General features: G+C 36.9%; 2 long non-coding RNA genes across 2 annotated transcripts; one reads left to right on the top strand and one right to left on the bottom strand.

Moving 5' to 3' along the window:
• The first annotated feature begins 582 nt into the window (after positions 1-582).
• LOC119782934 lies at positions 583-4738 on the top strand. The gene is made up of 4 exons (XR_005280727.1): positions 583-659; positions 3581-3736; positions 4172-4264; positions 4351-4738. It is a non-coding gene; the product is annotated as an uncharacterized LOC119782934 (long non-coding RNA).
• LOC119782935 lies at positions 1787-2379 on the bottom strand. The gene is made up of 3 exons (XR_005280728.1): positions 2237-2379; positions 1999-2119; positions 1787-1865 (listed from the first exon to the last, which is right to left on the bottom strand). It is a non-coding gene; the product is annotated as an uncharacterized LOC119782935 (long non-coding RNA).
• Positions 4739-18214: the final 13476 nt, after the last annotated feature.

The raw sequence follows: 18214 nt of genomic DNA, 5'->3' as shown, positions 1-18214 counted from the left end.
AAAAACAGCTTCAGTGCAATTCTTTCCATCTAAAATCGCCGCTGACTTTTCACGTGAAGCAGGAGGACTACAGATTGAGCTGTTTGTACTACAAGTCAGGGTAATCGTGACGTCACATCCGGCCACTGGGACATTCCCTTTCCGTGTAGCCGTCTTCTGTTAATTTGTTTTTGGCTATGTAAATGTGTTTTGCCACTTGCAGTTTTGTCTTTGCACTTGTACAAGTGTTTCCGAACGGTCAATTTTTTTTTAGATGTAAATTTGTTTCCCTATAATGTATTTTTTTTCTCTAAAATGAAACTTTCTCTCACCTAAAATCTAACTTACACTCAAAAAAAGCAAACTGGGTGTCTGTTACCTTATCTTATGTCTAACATGTAGCTTCTACTATATAAAATCATGTTTTGTGGTTGAACAGTTTTAAATCATGTAGATTTAGCATAAAATGCAACAACTTAAAATTTACTTGAATAATTTATGTTAAAACAACCTAATTCTAATGGGTTAAGATTGCAAATCAATAACACTCCAAAGCAGTAGGTGGCAGTAATGAGCACATTCCCCTCTCTTGAAGGCCACGGTCAAAGGTGAGTGAGTCCCAGACTCTGGCTGGCAGAAGGAGTAGACATTTTGAAAAGAAATTTCAAGTGTGGAAGAAGGTAAGTTTAATCTTTTATCATCCATCGAACAGAAAACAATACGGCAGCAGACATGTTATAGACAGTTAGTTATTGTCCTCTTTTGCATTTTGGATTATTTATTTGTTACTGGGCGTTTTATTAGAGTGCATTAATATATCACACTAGTGATGGGTTGATGAGGCGTCATGAAACGTTTCGACACATTACCAAACTGTATTGATACTGTGTCGATACTGTGTCACTGAATACTGACACCTGCTGGACATTAAAAATCCCTACAGGCAACCTAGTTGACAGAGTTAACTGACACTGATTTGATGACCTATTGTATACACTAATATGATGCAATTCATTGTATGATGCATTGTATTATTATTAAAACATATTTGATATTTTAGACACAGTCAATGAATAATGAGAACCTGCATCATAATGTAATAATCTCTAAGTAAACATGTAGTAAATGAAGATGCTTGTTCACTGGTATTTTGTTTTTACAAGTTTTTATTCAAAAAAATAAGTTGTTGCAACGTTTTGAAATTCAGTCTGTTACGCTTTTTTGATATTAGTTCTCCAGCTGTGGAAAACACCCGCTCACACAGCACAGATGAAGCTGGAGTGCACAAAAATTTTAAGGCCAGGCGGAAGAGGTTTGGATAAACCGTCCTTTGGTTTTTCCAATATACAAGAGGATCCTGGGACCTTGCAATATTGCCCTCTGCCATGTATCTCTGCATCTCAAGGATGGCATCAGCTGTGGCACTTTTGGTCTGCCTCCCCACTTCGAGATCAAAATGTTCCCAAAGGTCATCTTAAAAAAAAAAAAAAAAGTATTTTAGTACATGATTTACAAACAACAAAGAAATGATGCTCAATATCATGCCTGAAGTGGGGGCAGACAGCTGTTGTGAAGATGTTCCCGGCTGGGGCTCATTTGAGCTTCCAACTATTGAGGCACATTCTGTCCGCAGTCTACTGTACTTCCATTTTCACTCGTTCCCGTTCCTCCTCGTAATTTTTGGCCAACAGTTGTTTGATGGTCTGAAACCACACCAAGTCAAACCAGAAGAAAATCAATATATTTAAAATAAAGTTGATGAATAAACTACCACTTTAGATAATTTCCACACAAACCTTTCTAGTTGGCAAAACATATGAGGGCTCAAGGAGCTGAACCAGCTCCCTGAACCCTTCATTCTCCACAACAGCGAGGGGCTGGCAGTCCTTTACAATGAAATTAAGCACAGCCTCATCAAGCATCTGCTTTCTGGAAGCTTGATGGTTAAAAATGAGAAAGTGTAAATTATTCAGAATTATCAATAAAACAAAGTCAGTAAGTTGTAAAATACCTGTATACCTGAGTTCATCATGGGTGTATCATGGATTTCACTCTCATGCTTGGCCCTATAATGCCTCAGCATTGAGGAGGTGCTGTTATTTAAATATGCAAGCTCTGTTGAGCAATTGCGACATTTAACCTGTAGAAAATAACACGAACAGTAAACTAAAGGTCACTTTGAAATGAATTTCTACTCAGAAAATCAAGTGGAAACTCTGACAGGAACAGGATGAAACAAGGAAATTAAAACAAATACCTTATTTTCCGAAATGACATCAAAGTGGTCCCACACGGCAGAAACCTTTCTTTTTGCTTGAGGAAGCTCCATAATGTTTGATGAATTTTATATTCGCAAAACACGCAAGATTGTTTTGGCAGATGTGCATCCTTATAAAGGCTTGTCAATCAGTTCGAAACATCGGTCACGTGACCGATACATGAACTGTTTCGGTCACGTGACTTCTCCGTAGCGATACACACGTCGACACAGGTTTCGCTCTATGAGACCGACACATGCGCCGACGCATCGGTGTTGCCCGACCCATCACTATATCACAGTCGCCATGCTCATAGCTAACTAAGCTTACAAGCTAGCATCCTGAGGTCGACGGCATGGTTGACAACGCGTGCGGATTCATTTACAAAATGAGCTAAGAGCTGATGCAGGCATGGCTGGTGGGGGATAATTGCCTGCGTTTGGTGAATGTAGCTGCAGCTAAAAGGCTCCAGTCACATAGGCTACATTAATAATAATAGTGGTGATGAATTTCCCCCCAATCCGAATCTTGGCTTCACGTGGAGTCCGCAGAAAGCTCGGCACTTAACAGTCATTAGCTCTAAGTTTGGAAACTACCACGGCATCTCGGCACCTTGGCGGGGTTTCTATGTCAACTCCACGTAGCATTAGCTCATCCAGCTACTAACATCAACACAGTAGTTCTTCGCACTATGGAGCTTTCCACAGTCAGATTTTATTTACTTTGTTGACGAGGGAACAAATGTGTGCTACCATAAATGTACTGTTGTGCTGTAGCCCAGCTAGGAAAGCAAATCGTTACCATATTTCAAATGAAAAAGCATTTTCAGAAATGCTTTTTCATTTTAAGAATGTGGCTGCATTGTTTGACTCATAAATGAAATTAGTAATCAATCATCCTGTTTGCATTTTAAATTTCTTCTTTAATGCTTCTCATCATTTTACTTAATTAAAATAAAAAAGAAAAATACATTTGAGATTTATTTTTTGAAAATGTACCCCAGAAAATACATACCAAAAATAAATTTGAAATGTAAATTTTGAAAATGAAAAAGTATTTTCAGAAATGCTTTTTCATTTTAGGAATGTGATTGCATTGTTTGCCTCATAAATTAAATTAGTAATTAATCATCCTATTTCCATCTTGAATAAATGCACAGCACTCATTAACTTTGATTGAAATATGTACAGTGTGATTTATATCAGCCAACAAAATGTGGGCTAGCCTTGGAAATAACTTGTAAGCTGATTTAGGATTTGGTGGTAGATGACAATTGTTAAACTAGTCGGTCATTTCAATGCTATGATAGTTAAATTTGCTTTTGTGTACCCTTTCTGTTTAAGCTAACTGCTGAATTTAAGAGGATTACAACCATCAGTTTGCTGTCAAAGTTCTTCTCCCAGCTGGATGCTCATTCTTCAAACTTGATGAGGGTGTTTGGCAAGAAAGGCGGCGTTCAAGGAAGAAAGATAAGGAGCATCATGATACCCATCACCAAGGTATGATAATAGAATAAAATAGAAATTGTCAAACCTGTACCGATTCAATATTCTAAACTTAATGCTTGAAATTTAAAGCGGAAGTTTCAGAGGGATGGAGAGAAATAAAACTAGATGGAGAGGGGTGTAATGTACTTTTATGAAGAAGGATCTGATAAAATTTTAACCTTGGGCAGATGTGACAATGTCCACTGATGTTGCAATGGTAGGTTCTGTTTCCTGGGACCACATGCTTACATTTGACATATTTCTATGATAAAATGTCTTGCTGGTACATAAAACCAATGCACCCATGGATATTGTAAGTTCATATATCATAAAAATTGTCAATGATTTTTACATTTTGAAGAATGTATTATTTAAAGTTTTGTTTGTAAAATCTTCTACCAGTTGATTAAAATGTTTTATCTTTAATTTATTGTCCTACATACTCAGACTGACGCCATTGATGTCAAAAGAGAGTGAATCATCAAAGCCCGGTGTGTGTACCTGAATGAAGAGCCCGAGAACCTTGTGAAAGAATACATGGTATGTAATTTAGTGTGTTTAAAAATGGGACCAGTATAACATATCTTTACATGTATATCCTCTATTTCCCCCTTTTTTCTGTGAAGAACACAGATTGTGGGAGCAGTGAAGCTGCAGTGATGGAGACGACATTTGGAATATTTGTCATTCGCAAGGAAGGTGCAGAGCCAGGTGATGGACCGGAAGATGTAGGTATAGTTCTGGATGGGCTCGGAAACGTGCCACTTGCTGTGGTCATGTTGTTTGCGCTTGTATATGCGCTTAACCTCAGCTACCCGCCAGAGCTCAGATACACCTTTGAAGCTTTGCAGAAGATCATCGTGGAGCTTGATGGAAACATACTCTCAAAAAAAACTCAAACACTGAAAACTCTACTTGCGTGTTAGTCACCCTCAATAGAGTAAACTACAGGTTTGGAGTTACTCTAATGGGAAGGCATTTGAAGCCATTTGAGTAGTTACTGAACTGAAAGCTGTGTTTGTGTTTTAATACATCCTGTTGCTATTTTGGGTTTACAAAATAGAATGTTTTGAAATGTTTCTTTATGCAAAGGTAAGGTTTTAAAACAAATTGTTATTTTCTAAAGAAAACTATTTTGATATGGATGCATTATGCTGTATTTTGGTTGTTCTCAAATATTGGTCTTTGCACTCAGTTGACAGGACCACTTTCTGCGTATAACTTTGTAAAGGGCTTTGCTGAAAGCTCTAAATATAGACACCTAATGACAGGGGGCTCCAATTTCCTAACTCAGGAGTTACAACTTTTGTTTGTCTATCTGTTGTAGTTTTTTTACAGACATGATGTTGGACACTGTTTCAGGCTGTATTGTTTGTTGTATTTTCACAACGTAGTCATTTTTAAAGTAAAGTGATTTCAACAAATCCAATTTAGTTCATGTTTTTCTTTTCCAAACTTGACACCAGCTGGGGGTATATAGGCTGACATGTACATTTTAAATAGCTGAATATGTATACGTTAAAAATGATTTATTTTGTGAATAATTACTTATGTTCATTTTCATATGATAAAGTTAATCTCTTACCTAACTTTGTTTTGTGGGCTCAGCACAATAAATTCATGTACTGTACTATTTTGAAAAGTAGTTGTAACTACCCTATTAAATTATGTACCTAATAATCCTATCATACAAGTTTAAATGGCTTAAGAAAATTATGTTAGTATGTTACATTTACCTATATTTATCTAGTTGGACTGACCCCTGGTAATTAAGTAATAGTAATGCAAATACAACACGTTGACCCAACATATTTACCCTTTGTTCACTTAACAAAATTGCTTCTCGCTAAATTAATGCATTTTATTTAGGTGGAAATTATTTCCATAATTTTATTACGTTCTGGGAACAAGTTTTTTTTTTTTTGAGTGTATTTAAAATGTGAATTTGTTTCCTTAAATGTAAATGTTTTTAAAAATTTAAACTTTTTTTTTTCAAAAATAAATTGTTTCATAAAATATAATTTTGTTTCTTCAAATGTTATTTTGTTTTTTATTTGTTAATGTGTTTTTGAATTGTAAATGTGTTTTTAAAAATTTAAACTTTTTTTTTTCAAAAATACATTTGTTTCACAAAATATAATTTTGTTTCTTCAAATGTTATTTTGTTTATTTGTTAATGTAAATTTGTTTGCTAAAATGTAAATTTGTTTTTAAAAATGTAAACTTTTTTTTCAAAAATACATTTGTTTCACAAAATATAATTTTGTTTCTTCAAATGTTATTTTGTTTTTTATTTGTTAATGTGTTTTTGAATGTAAATGTGTTTTGCACTTCTCAGCCACCGTAGCCTCTATTTAATGTGCTTGCATCCAGTCATCAGTGCCAGATTATTCTTGATCTCTTGGACCAGTGGTGAGAGTGGTTTTAGGGTACCTTAGTGTTTCTGATTTTTCACACTCTATGTCCAAAATGTGAACAAAGAAGACAGGTGGTTTGAAAGGGGTGTGAAGGAAGCCATTTATGTTAAGAAAGAAAAACAACCTTAAACAGAGGGGGTGGATTCAAGTTTCAGCTCTCAAAAGGCGACAACGCAGCAATAGAGTCGATTTTCCGCTTTCATTTCAGCCTCCCACCCAAATGCAGGGGACAAAACATCTCACCTGGGCAGCAAAGCCAACAATTCCACCTAACGACCCCCCTTTCAGAGGCTTAGCCCAGTATCGGGTATTGCAGGCTAACAAAGAACCCAAAACAACTCCCCAATCATAAGGGGCGCACCCGTTCTTCTGTAACGATCTTGGTTCTGTTGTTTTTCTTCTGTCACGATTTGGTTTTAAGGTTTTTGATTGGACCCAAAAGCAGAAGCTGAGAGGCAGAGGTGAGTTCTTGGAGGGACTAATGAGAGATCAGGCAACAAAAACAGGAATCCAAAGATTCGACATAAAAATCAAACACAAACCAGAACCATGGAGACATCAGGGGAAAACCATCAAGGAGCCAGGGTGAGGAAAGGTAAGACAAGGAACCAGCCAAGAGGGACTGCAGAGGGAGTGTATTTATGGCTGACTGAACAAAGGTAGAGCTAATGAGCTGATAGGGAGCAGGTGTGATTAGAGCTGACGAGGAAGCCAAGGGAAAAGAACACAAGGAGGCAGCAGAGAACAGACAGAAAAACCTGAGCAACTTAAATGAATCCAGACACACCAAAAAAGCTAGAAAACAATGAAAAACCTGGCTAAACTTGAAACAGAAAACTTAAAGAAAAACAACAGAACCAAGATCGTTACATCTTCTGGTTAATTTGGCACGTTTTCTAAGCCAAAAAAAGTGTTAGGGCTACTATATAAAGCTTTGAACTCAACGATAATTCTAACATTTTGAATTGAAAAACGTTCCTGGATGGGAAGAGAAACGTCGTCAAACTTTGAATCCCAGTCCAGTTGACAGTTTTTTTTTTTTACTTTTTTTTAATACTATGACCTGGATGACTGATAATCTTCATCAGCATTTAATTAAAATAGTATAATATAGGCTAAACTACAATTAAACATGACAAGTTGCAAAAACGGATATATTATGCCATTTACAGAAATAAGGCATCATGCCAAACTGCCTCAGTAAGACTTGATTTGGTTGCACCTGATAAACACTACATACTAAGCCTGGGGAGCCTAAGCCTTCAACAGACATTTCAATGTCATGGGGAAATGAAACAACCATGCAGCATAAAGGTGACTGATTAACTTACAAATAGGGAGGACTGTTTTCCACCTCTTAAAATTGCAAATGTTCTGTTTACCATATTGGTTTTAGTTTTACTTCATCCCCATCATACCAAACTTTTGCTTCCTACGTCAGAAGCTGATGATAAAACGCTCTTATGAACCTGCCAGTCACAGCAGACTAAGTGACTCAGTGAGCAGAGGATGAGCATTCTCAAATCCTATTTTGCATAAAACCCTAAACTCCACCTTTGTATCTGCTGAATGTTTAAATAGGCAGCTTTCAACATTCAAGGTATTATCTACAGAAATAGCTACATGTATATAGTTTTACTTTATTTTTTGTCCTTCCATGCCATAAAAAATACACTATTTTAGCCTTGAAGTTTCAGTAAGTGGCTTTAAGCCCCCCTTCAAATAATAATAATCAATGCAGACTTTCCTTCACAGATTTTTCCAGTCAGCAGTTATCTTGCCCAATTTATGAATTAAATAAAGAACGTCGAAAATGCAATTCTCGTTTTGCCCATTTGATCAATCCTAACAACTTTTCAACCCCATTTAGACATCAATACACCTCTTTTTGTGGATGTTTTTTTTTCCACCTTCCACTATTCAACTGCATTTACAGTACACCATGTGCTAAACCATGGTTTCAGTCTCCTCCAGTGCAATCTGTTGCTCTTTTGCATGATTTCCCTCTTCAACTTTTCTTTTTCCTTGATCCAATGTTTCAACATATTCTCATTATGAGTTCGTATGAAATCGTACGAAAAGTTATGCACACTATTTTGTACGTTTTTCCTCAAAAAACCAGATCAGTGCGCATGCGCAGGCAGACAGAAAAAAAAGCTGATCCGCGGACGGACGTAAAACTAAGAAAAACGGTGCAATAATCACTTATTCATGTCTCTAACTACGTTGCTTGCTGTTTTATATCTTATGGTTTGGGTTAGGGTCAGGGTTAGGGCTAATTGTAATTTTTACTCTAAGTTCTTGAATGGGGCGTAAGATGCACATGCGCATACGACGAAAAAACCGTCCAAAACGTACGAAATTACAGTGCATAACTTTTCGTACGATTTCATACGAACTCATAATGAGAATACACTAAATGTTTTACTCATTTTTATTTCCAACATAAGAGGAGCCTTCATCGTCTGTTCTACATCCATAATTTTGCCTTTCTTCATTATTTGGTTTTTAATCCCCATCATACTATTAGCTACCATCATCAACATCCCCTAAGCTTCCTAAGTTACCATCATTTTTATCATTTCATTCTTCAATAAAGAGCTTCTTCTCCTCTCCTTACCCCTTATTTCTCTGAGCAACAGCTTCCGTTATTCTCTTCCACACAACCATCATCTTCATCATATTCAATATGTCTGTTAGCATCTTCGGCACTCCTGCTATATCTCAGTCCTCCAGTTCACCGACCTCATTTTCACTCAAAAAACCAGACCGTGCTTTGACTCTCAGGACCCTCGGTGTCTCCTGTACCCCTGGAGAACCTGATCAGTGTGGCAAACTTTTGATCAGTGGTGCCTTGCTAGCAGGCATTACATTTTTATTTTTGTTTGTTTTTTCCAAGCTGTGAGAGTAAAACCTTTTACCAACCTCTTTTCATGGAAATTCTTGTGGGTCAGATGTGCAAGTGGAAGAGTCTTTGCTCATCACTTCTGCTCAGGAGGTTTCCTGACACCGATTCTGTTTGAGGTTACTGTGGTGAGTATTTGCCCTTGTCCCCACAAAGTCTGGACTTTACTTTTCACTTTATAATTACACAGAAAAAATTGAAATCTTAAATATATTTACTGTTTTAAGGAAAAAGAGTCTCATGTATTTGAAAACATCGACTAAATATAGATTTGTTTGCTGAAATCTACATGATGTAGGGATCAATGGTGTAAGTGAATGCTGCAGATGAGCTGCAGCAGAGTGCATCCTCAGGGTAAAACACACCCTGCTCTTGTCACTTCAACACTTCTCAATAGGCTGCTAGTGGAGAAATGGTCTGTATTGATTTGCTGGCATGACAGCACCCTTAGTCTAACACGCAAACAAAGCCAGAGCTGCAGCAGCTCCAGCATCACTTTTTTTTTCGGATCCTAGTTTCCACCTTCTCTTCAGTTTCAATGACCTTTAGATGATTGCAGCTAAATTACAGTTTCCATTCCTGGTGTTTACTAATTTGAATAAAATTCAATGACTTTTTTTTTTTTTTTTTACATATAACTAAGGGAAAGCATGCCACAAAGACACAGTCATGTTTCCAGGTTTGTATGTCTGGTAAAACTGAAATATAAAACAGTTTCATGGATGCTAATAATAAACTAACGTTGAAATTATCATAGGTTCGACACGTGCAGAAAGCTACGACGGGCAAGCACACAACAAACAAATCACTTCAGATAAGTACAACCTGAGCATGCGTGTGTCTGCGTGTGTGTCATGTCTCATTAGAACTGTGAAGCTGGCAGCTCCAGCAGGGGTCTGACTTTTATTCGTCTCAGCACTACTCTCCTTATTTTGTGCTGATAACCACCTCTGTCGAAGTGTGATGGAAGAGAAGGAGGATCTGAGGAGAAAAGAATGGCAGAAAGCATGTCTCATAGATTAAAATAGGGGAAAACTAAGGAATAAAGAAACATTTAAAATTGATCCTGCTGTCATCAAAAACATACATAAAAAAGCTTGCTTTATGCATCCTAATCATAAGGCAGAAACTCTGGGATCTTAGTAACATTTGTTGACATTCTGACTTCTCTAATGGTTATTTAGTTTTAGTAAGAGTTTATAAATTCAATGTAACTGTAGAAAGATAATGGTATCTAAAGACTGTGGTTATGTCAGCATTCAACGTTCAATCTGCTCCTCCTCCATGTCCTACTTTGTCCTCCTCAGTGACCTTGTCCCTAAGAATCTGTATTATCTTCGCTTGCTCAGCCCCATGATAATCACCAGTTCCACGCAGAGTTTATCGACACAAGCCTGGGTGTGTGAATATGGTAAAGCTACTGCAGCATTAACACATTCTATTAAATCATCTCAGTTCAATGCTCTTTTAGAAACACAGACCTTTTTTTTTAAAGCATGAATGTAAATAGCTCACAAAAGTAGATGAAAGCTAAAATTTGGTAAGTTACAAAAATTGAAATTAATAAATAAGCTAAAACATAACTATATAAAAGACAGAAAAAAATAGAAGGATGAAATATTACTTGACAATAATCATGAAAAATGACATCAAATAACAACCAACCATTATGTCAATAGTCAATTATTTTTTCAGATTTTTGACTTATTATTTTATTATGAGTAAAAAACATATTCTGTTATTAAGAATTACATTTAAACAATTTTAACTTACCTGTTCTAGTATACACAGCTTCAAAGTCTTGTTGGGGAAATAGTTAGTTTGTTTGCTTTTCTTTCTGTATTTTTTAACAGTTCTCACGGCACACTATCATGCTTCTTGTATGATTAAAGCCAGTAACTAAAAGAACGAATTGGTTTCCTGATTTTCGACTTGAGAGGGAATTACATATTTTTAAACCCAGCTGATATGAGCACTTTGATAACTTAGAATATCTTGATAAATTAAGCAGATAATTCTGCTAATTGTTCTGAAAGTTATTTCTGTGTCAACGAAAGTTTCATTTGTGAAATTTTACCAACTCTTTTTAGAGCTGATTTTGACTAGTACCATTTTGAACTGTAGTTGCTATTTATGTACGTGCATAAACATTTATGGCAGGATTGAAATGTATTTGGAGTCACAAATGGCAGTTCAGTGGTGCTGTGGGTAGCACTGCTGCTTGCAGCTTGAAGGTTTCGGGTTCGATTCCCGAACCGGGGTCTTTCTGCACGGAGTTTGCATGTTCCAAAAACATGAATGTTAGACTACTTGGATTCTCGAAATTCCCCTTAGGTGTGAGTGGTTATTTGTCTCTGTCCAGCCCTTTGATGGACTGGCAACCTGTCCAGGGTGAACCCTACCTTTGTCTCGTAGACAGCTGGAGATAGGCACCGCGACCCTGCTTGGGATAAGTGTGACAGAAAATGGATGGAGTTTAAACTTAAAAATAACCCTATATCACTGTTTATATTTAGATTAAAACAGAATATCTTGGCGGATCAGACTAAAAATGTGTCACGTAAACGTGCAAATTTGGAAAATTCTGATAGCATCTAGCCAGAAGTGCCCAAATCCAGTCATTGAGAGCTTCCATCCTGCAACTTTCAGATACACCCCTCCTCCAACACACTTGAATCAAGTGAGTGGTCTGTTGCCAGGCTCCTGCTGAGCTGAATTACTTGCTGAGGGAATTCTGAAGTTAAGTGTTAATATGCTGGAAAATAGATGTATCTGAAATGTAGGTAATGAGGAAATTATGCTCTTCTGCCCTTTCAGGTCAGCCCCTCACAGAATTTCCTGTGAATTAAGCTCTCTACCACTGAGAATGAGTTATTTAGAGATTCAGCAGTTTATATTTTCAAACACCATCTTTCAAATGCCTATAGACTCTAGCAGCACTATGGATAAGCTGAAGCTGCTTGATTGATATCCGTCTTTGAAACTAAACTTTTCAATTACTAAATTGTTTTGTTGGCAGACTTGAAAACAAGTTCTCAAAAACCAGAACCTAATTTAATTTGACCACATGTGGCCTAAAGTTGTATCGAGTTTGAGGGGACCTGTTGTTCAGAAAGAGCTCTGTAATTAGAAAACCATATGCATCTTGAGGGACAATGCAGTCTCCTTATATTATGCTAGAGTTAGGCATTAACTACAATCTGATTGGCTATATCCATATATTATTAACACATAAAACACACACACGCTGGAATGTACCACAAAACTGTGGCCTTGTATCTGTATTATTTGGAGCATTTTTAAGGCATTAAAAATGCAGAGATGGTTTACAAGCGCTGTTGCAGCTTGGTATCTAGTTTTGGCTCCTTTTTTTTTCTAATGGAATGCTTTGAGTTAATGACTGAGGTCTCCTCCTCAGCTTTACTCATGACCCTAAAATTCTTTATTATCACCTGAATTAGTGATCAGAAAGTATCTGCACACTGCAAAAAAATTTAAATCTAATTACCGGTGAGTCATTTTTTTCTTAAAATAAGTGCATTTTCTTTTGAATTGAGGGGGTAAGTGAAACATTTTGCCAATGAAACGAGACAATTTACACTTAAAATAAGGAAAAAAAACTGCATTGTCTTATTTCAAGTGCATATGATCTAATTAACTTATTCCAAGAGTAAAAATACTCATTCCATTGGCAAATCATCCTATTTTCCCGCTCAAATTACGAGTAAATTCACTTAATTTAATACATTTTCACTTATTTCTAGACCGTTTTTGCAGAGCACTTCCTCTTCACTGATGATTGCATTTTCCTGTAAACTTGCCACTGGAAAGGACCAAAGTGCCGCACATTTGTTTTGTTCGATGCAGTCAGGTGTGTAGGGAGTTCTAAACCCCCAGACATACTTTCAGGAATCTGTGAAGTGAAATATTTAGGTAGACATTGCTTTAGAGTGGGGTGTAAAGTAACATAAAAGCTATTTGTGTTTTCCTCTGATTATTTGGCGTTTGGCTAAAACTTTACAAGACCTTCTCCATTATTCCTATTTATCCAGATTTTCTGTGCCAGCTCATGCTGGCAACTTGAACAGTTTGAAATGAAGCTGTAGGAGTAAAAGTAACCGTTTAAGGTTTAAACCGAGCACATAATTTTTCTCCATCTATGACAGACTACATGAAAATGTTTTGACAACTGTAATCATGGTATTGTTGTGCAGTGCTGATCCAGATGTAGGTGGAACATCACAAATGACTGGGCTTAATTTCTTATTGAAAGTGTCACCTATTATGCATCCTACACGTGAACCCGTACCAACTCATCAGATCGAAATGCATTTAACCCCCCACACAGGCTCAGGAGACATGATGAGAATGACAAGCACTGCAGTCACATGTGGGGAGCCTAACACAGCTTGAAAGTCAAAATGTTCCACCAGTTTTCTGTGTCTGAAAATCTTGCTTATACAAACCTCAAAAAAATCTAAACTCTTCTTTTTTACTACTTTTGATGCACACAGACCCTGTCATCACCAGACCGACACTGCAGGAGAGAGATTACTGCCCTTGTATGTAGTGATTGTGTGCAATGGGGGAGCCCCAGAGGGCAATTGCAACATGTTTAAAGGGATGAAGAAAAGAAACAAGATTGTTTATTGGTTAAATAAAAGCTATTCTCAAAAAATAAAAGCTATTCTCATGGTTTATTGATATATGTGGCAAAGTATTAATCATCTAAAAACAATAAAAGAAGCCCTTTCTTGTTATAATGTTCTATTGATATGTCCTTTAATGTCTGTTATCATCTTCAGATAGCATTTTTTATCAAAGTGAAATTTGACTTGCAAATGGTGGAAATGAAAACAATTCATCTACAAATTTAGCCTTGTTTAAAACCTACTGTAACGTGCCTTATTAAGGATGATGTGTTAAGGAGGAAGATGTGCCGTAGGATTTTTCTTCTATCAACGCATTTTCTGCACACTGGCACAATTTAGTTCCATCCACAGGTTTTCTGTATTCCATGCATTCACTGTGATAAACTCCATCAGGACTCCTTGCTTATTTTTAACAATAGCTTTCTTCTTGCCACTAATTCATAATGGTCTGTTTTCAGATGCACAACTAATAGCTTTTCTTTGTACAGTTTCTTCAACATCATAAAAATAATCTATTCAACAATGTTCCTCCCTGACCTCCAAGCTTTGTTCCTTGGTCTCCATTAAGCTGTTTGGTTTTAAAGACTAAATGATCAATTCTGAGAACAGCTGAATGTATACTAAGGTTAGTCTTACCAATGAACGGCTGTCAAAACACAAAGAAGTGTTGATTGCAATTTGTCACAAGGGCTTTGAGTATTTTCTGCAAGGCATGGCCAGCCCAAGGCATTAGACAACCAAGCAAATGCAGGGCCCCCCCAAAAACAATTATTTGGTTTTTTTTTTGCATGTATGATGATTTCTATATGAATATAGTAAAAAAGATAAACAATTCTACAATAAAATTATGCATTTACATCAAAATATTTTTGTGTAGAAATTAGAATAGTTTTGCATTTAAAAAAATCCCAACAGCATTGAACTTGAGGGCAGATTAACACACAGATGAGGAAGGACTAGTCTGAATGTCTTTGAGAAAACTTAACATTGAGGAAATAAAAAGATAAGCTTGATATTTTTATTTTTAACTTTTGTCTCTTCTTATATATGCTAATAATATAATGAAAATAACTTAACTTTAATTATCTCACATTGGAAAAATTTACCTCTGCATTTAACTCATCCCCTTCTGGAGCAGTGGGCTGCCATCGTGGGGCACCCAGGGAGCAATCGGGGGTTAAGAGTCTTACTCAGAGACCCAGTAAGGCAGACTGTGGGAGCGGGTTTCAAACTCACAATATCAGGATTCCAAGCTCTATGCCCCAACAGCTAGGCCGCCACATTCCCATTTATTTATTTATTTATTTATTTATTTATTTATTTATTTATTTATTTATTTATTTATTTATTTTTAAATAATTTAATTAATAATAATTAATTAATAATGAATAATTTACTAGTTTCATTTTTTTTCTTGCATTGCTGGTTATTTGTGAATATTCCAAAAATGATTAACTATGAGCGCTTCTGATGTAAATAAACTGCATGCTAGTTTATTTTATTACTTTTGGTTGCACTGGATAATGCATACCAATAGGTGATTGCAAGCAGCCCTGCCAGAGCAGCAATGATTTTATATCAGGTTGATGAATTATCTGATCATCAGATTGTTGATTGCAGCATCAATATTATTTGCAGAATAAGAAGGCCTTAACATCGAATTTTGTTTAGGGTTCCATGGTGGCTCCGTAGAAATTCAAAAAATATCCACTGGACTTGGTTTTCAAGATTTGAAGACGTTTCGCCACCTCTCCCGGCAGCTTTCTCAATTCAAATGTCTGGATCCGCAGTGAGTTTGAGTTTTATATAGACAAAGCCTTGTATCGCTTGGAAACATGCAAATGGTAACCGATGAATGGGTCGTTTAGTTCCATCGTTAGCCTGTAATATCTGAACCTGTCTATGATTCTAGGGGTCGGTCGTTAAAGGGGAGATTGCCATTAAGGGGGGGATTGTCTCCTGTAATACCTGAAACCTGTCTATGATTGTTAAGGGTTGGTCGTTAAGGAGGTATTGTTCACCGGCTGGAGCGGGTAGGTCCCTCGTTCCTCTGTGATGGGGTGGGGGGTTTGATGATATCTGGAAGGGATCATGTCTATGATTGAATTGTATGTTTTTGGAAGCTGGAATCTGAGTCCACCACCTCAGTTTAAAGTTGGTTTTTCTCTCTTAACAGAGATGGCTTCCTTCACGCCCCTCTCAAACCACCTATTCTCTTTATCCAGAATATGGACATTCTGGTCTTCAAAAGAATGTCCTTTGTCCACAAGGTGTAGGTGTACTGTGGAGTCTTGTCCAGAGGTGGCCACTCTTCTGTGTTGGGCCATGCGTCTGTGGAAAGGTTGTTTTGTTTCGCCAATGTAAAGATCAGAGCATTCCTCGCTGCACTGAACAGCATATACCACTCCGCTCATATTCGGTCTGGGGGTTTTATCTTTAGGATGTACTAGCCTCTGTTTAAGGGTTTGGTTTGGCTTGAAATGTACTGGGATCTTGTGTTTGGAGAAAATCCTCTTGAGCTTTTCAGACACTCCAGCAACATAAGGGATTGTGATGTTTTTGCGTTTAATTTTCCCATCGCTGTCTTCTGTTGCGTGTCTATTGGATTTCCTTGCTGATTTGATAAAAGCCCAGTTTGGATATCCACAGTTTCGGAGAGCATTTTTAATGTGTTTCTGTTCTTTTTGCTTCCCATCTGTTTTAGTAGGGACATGTTCTGCCCGGTGTTGTAAGGTTCTGATGACTGAGAGTTTGAAGTTTGAAGTTTGAAGATACTGGTCTTTTAAGTTGTTTCTGATTGGTTTGGTCATAGGGTCTCAAATGAACTCATCTTATCAGTTGTTGTCATAATAACAGAGTTAAAATGGTGTATTATTCCACTGGTCGTTACTTTTCATTTGGGCTATGCAGTATGGGTGAAACAGCGCCCTCTCTTGGTGGTTGGCTATAACAAGACGGACCTGAAGTAGTTATATTAGCACTGTGCTACAATACTGTGTATCATTGTTGTACGTCGCGCTGCAAGATATATTTATATCAGTCAGGACTATAATTAGTTACATATTATGCAGGGCAAACTCCCTGCATAATTATAATAAAGCAATTTATATGCATGAAACAAGTGGAGCAATAGCGCAATTGCCATACTGCTACACTTGTGAAAGTAAAATCTGTTTGGCTCTTTTTGGTATCAAGACAATTTTTCTTAATGCCACTTTGCCAGACAGGACACTGTAAAATAAATAAATAAATAAAAATTTAAAAAAATTACATATTGTGCATCTGTTTAGATGTTTAAATGGATGAGATACTAATTTTCTTTGGTAAATTGTCTCTTTCTCGTAAGATGCTGTCCCCACTGTGATGAGCCCCTGATTTTGGACCAGTGCTTTATCAGTTACATCCAGGTGTCTTCCAGAGATGTCAAGTATTGAAGTACAAGTACTTCGTTACTGTACTTAAGTACACTTTTTAGGTATCTATACTTTACTCCTTTACTGTACTCCTGACTTCTACTCGTTACATTTTCACACAAGTATCTGTACTTTATATTCCTTACATTTTTACAACAAACGTTACTCATTACTCTTGGCTTCGGTTTCACATAATGTGCTCCATCCAATGCAGATCATTGGCTCCATCCTCATCTAGTGAAAACTAGTGTAATTGGATGAGTCATAGAACGCAAACACTCTTTGGTTAGTTAAAGGAAATCATCACAAGCAAGCAGGTGCTCTTCAAACTGCAAACGTGAATTGTCTATGCCATGCTACAATGTTGGATTCAGAAAAAGATGTTGAAATGTCTGAAAGGTCGGACACAGGCGAGAGCGTATCGGGAGACGGAGACCAACAAGACCTCCTTCATCCTTGACCCTATCTCAAAGAAATTTTCAAAAATGTCGAAAAATTGAGCTTTCAATTCATAAAGTGGCATCTGGCTGTTTTTTTTCTAAAGGTTACTTCATACATACTTTAAGTAGTTTTTGGAGCACATACTTTTTCACTTTTACTTGAGTGAAGAGGTCAAGTTGATACTTCAACTTTTACCAGAGTGTTTTTAAACTGCAGTATCTATACTTCTACTTAAGTAATAATTGTGTGTACTTTTGACACCACTGGTGTCTTCCGGCCATTATTTGCAACACTGCAAATATGCAGAGATAGACTAAATGAACAACAGACTTCTGTTGAAAATTTCCACTCCCTTTTGCATAATTAAATCTTCCTCGACTACTCACCTCGTTGTTCCTCTGCACCATGGGGAGCAGAGCTTTTTCTAGGTCTGCGCCCACACTCTGGGATTCAACCCCCCCCCCCGACATCTGCAATACCAAGTCTTTATCCGTGTTCAAATCAAAACTCGAAATTCACCTGTTCAAGATTGCTCTTTCACTGTCACACTATTTTAGTTTGTGTTGTTTATTTTATCTATGAATTGTAGCTTTTTTAATATCTTATTGTTTTTATTTGTACCGTGTCCTTGAGTGTTTTTGAAATAAAACCTATTATTATTA

The sequence above is a fragment of the Cyprinodon tularosa genome, unplaced genomic scaffold (genome assembly GCF_016077235.1).
Source record: "Cyprinodon tularosa strain WSP-4 unplaced genomic scaffold, ASM1607723v1 ctg199, whole genome shotgun sequence".
In the NCBI taxonomy this organism is placed as follows: Eukaryota; Metazoa; Chordata; class Actinopteri; order Cyprinodontiformes; family Cyprinodontidae; genus Cyprinodon; species Cyprinodon tularosa.
Note: the sequence above shows the minus strand (reverse complement) of the source record. Positions and strands in the feature narration are given on the sequence as shown.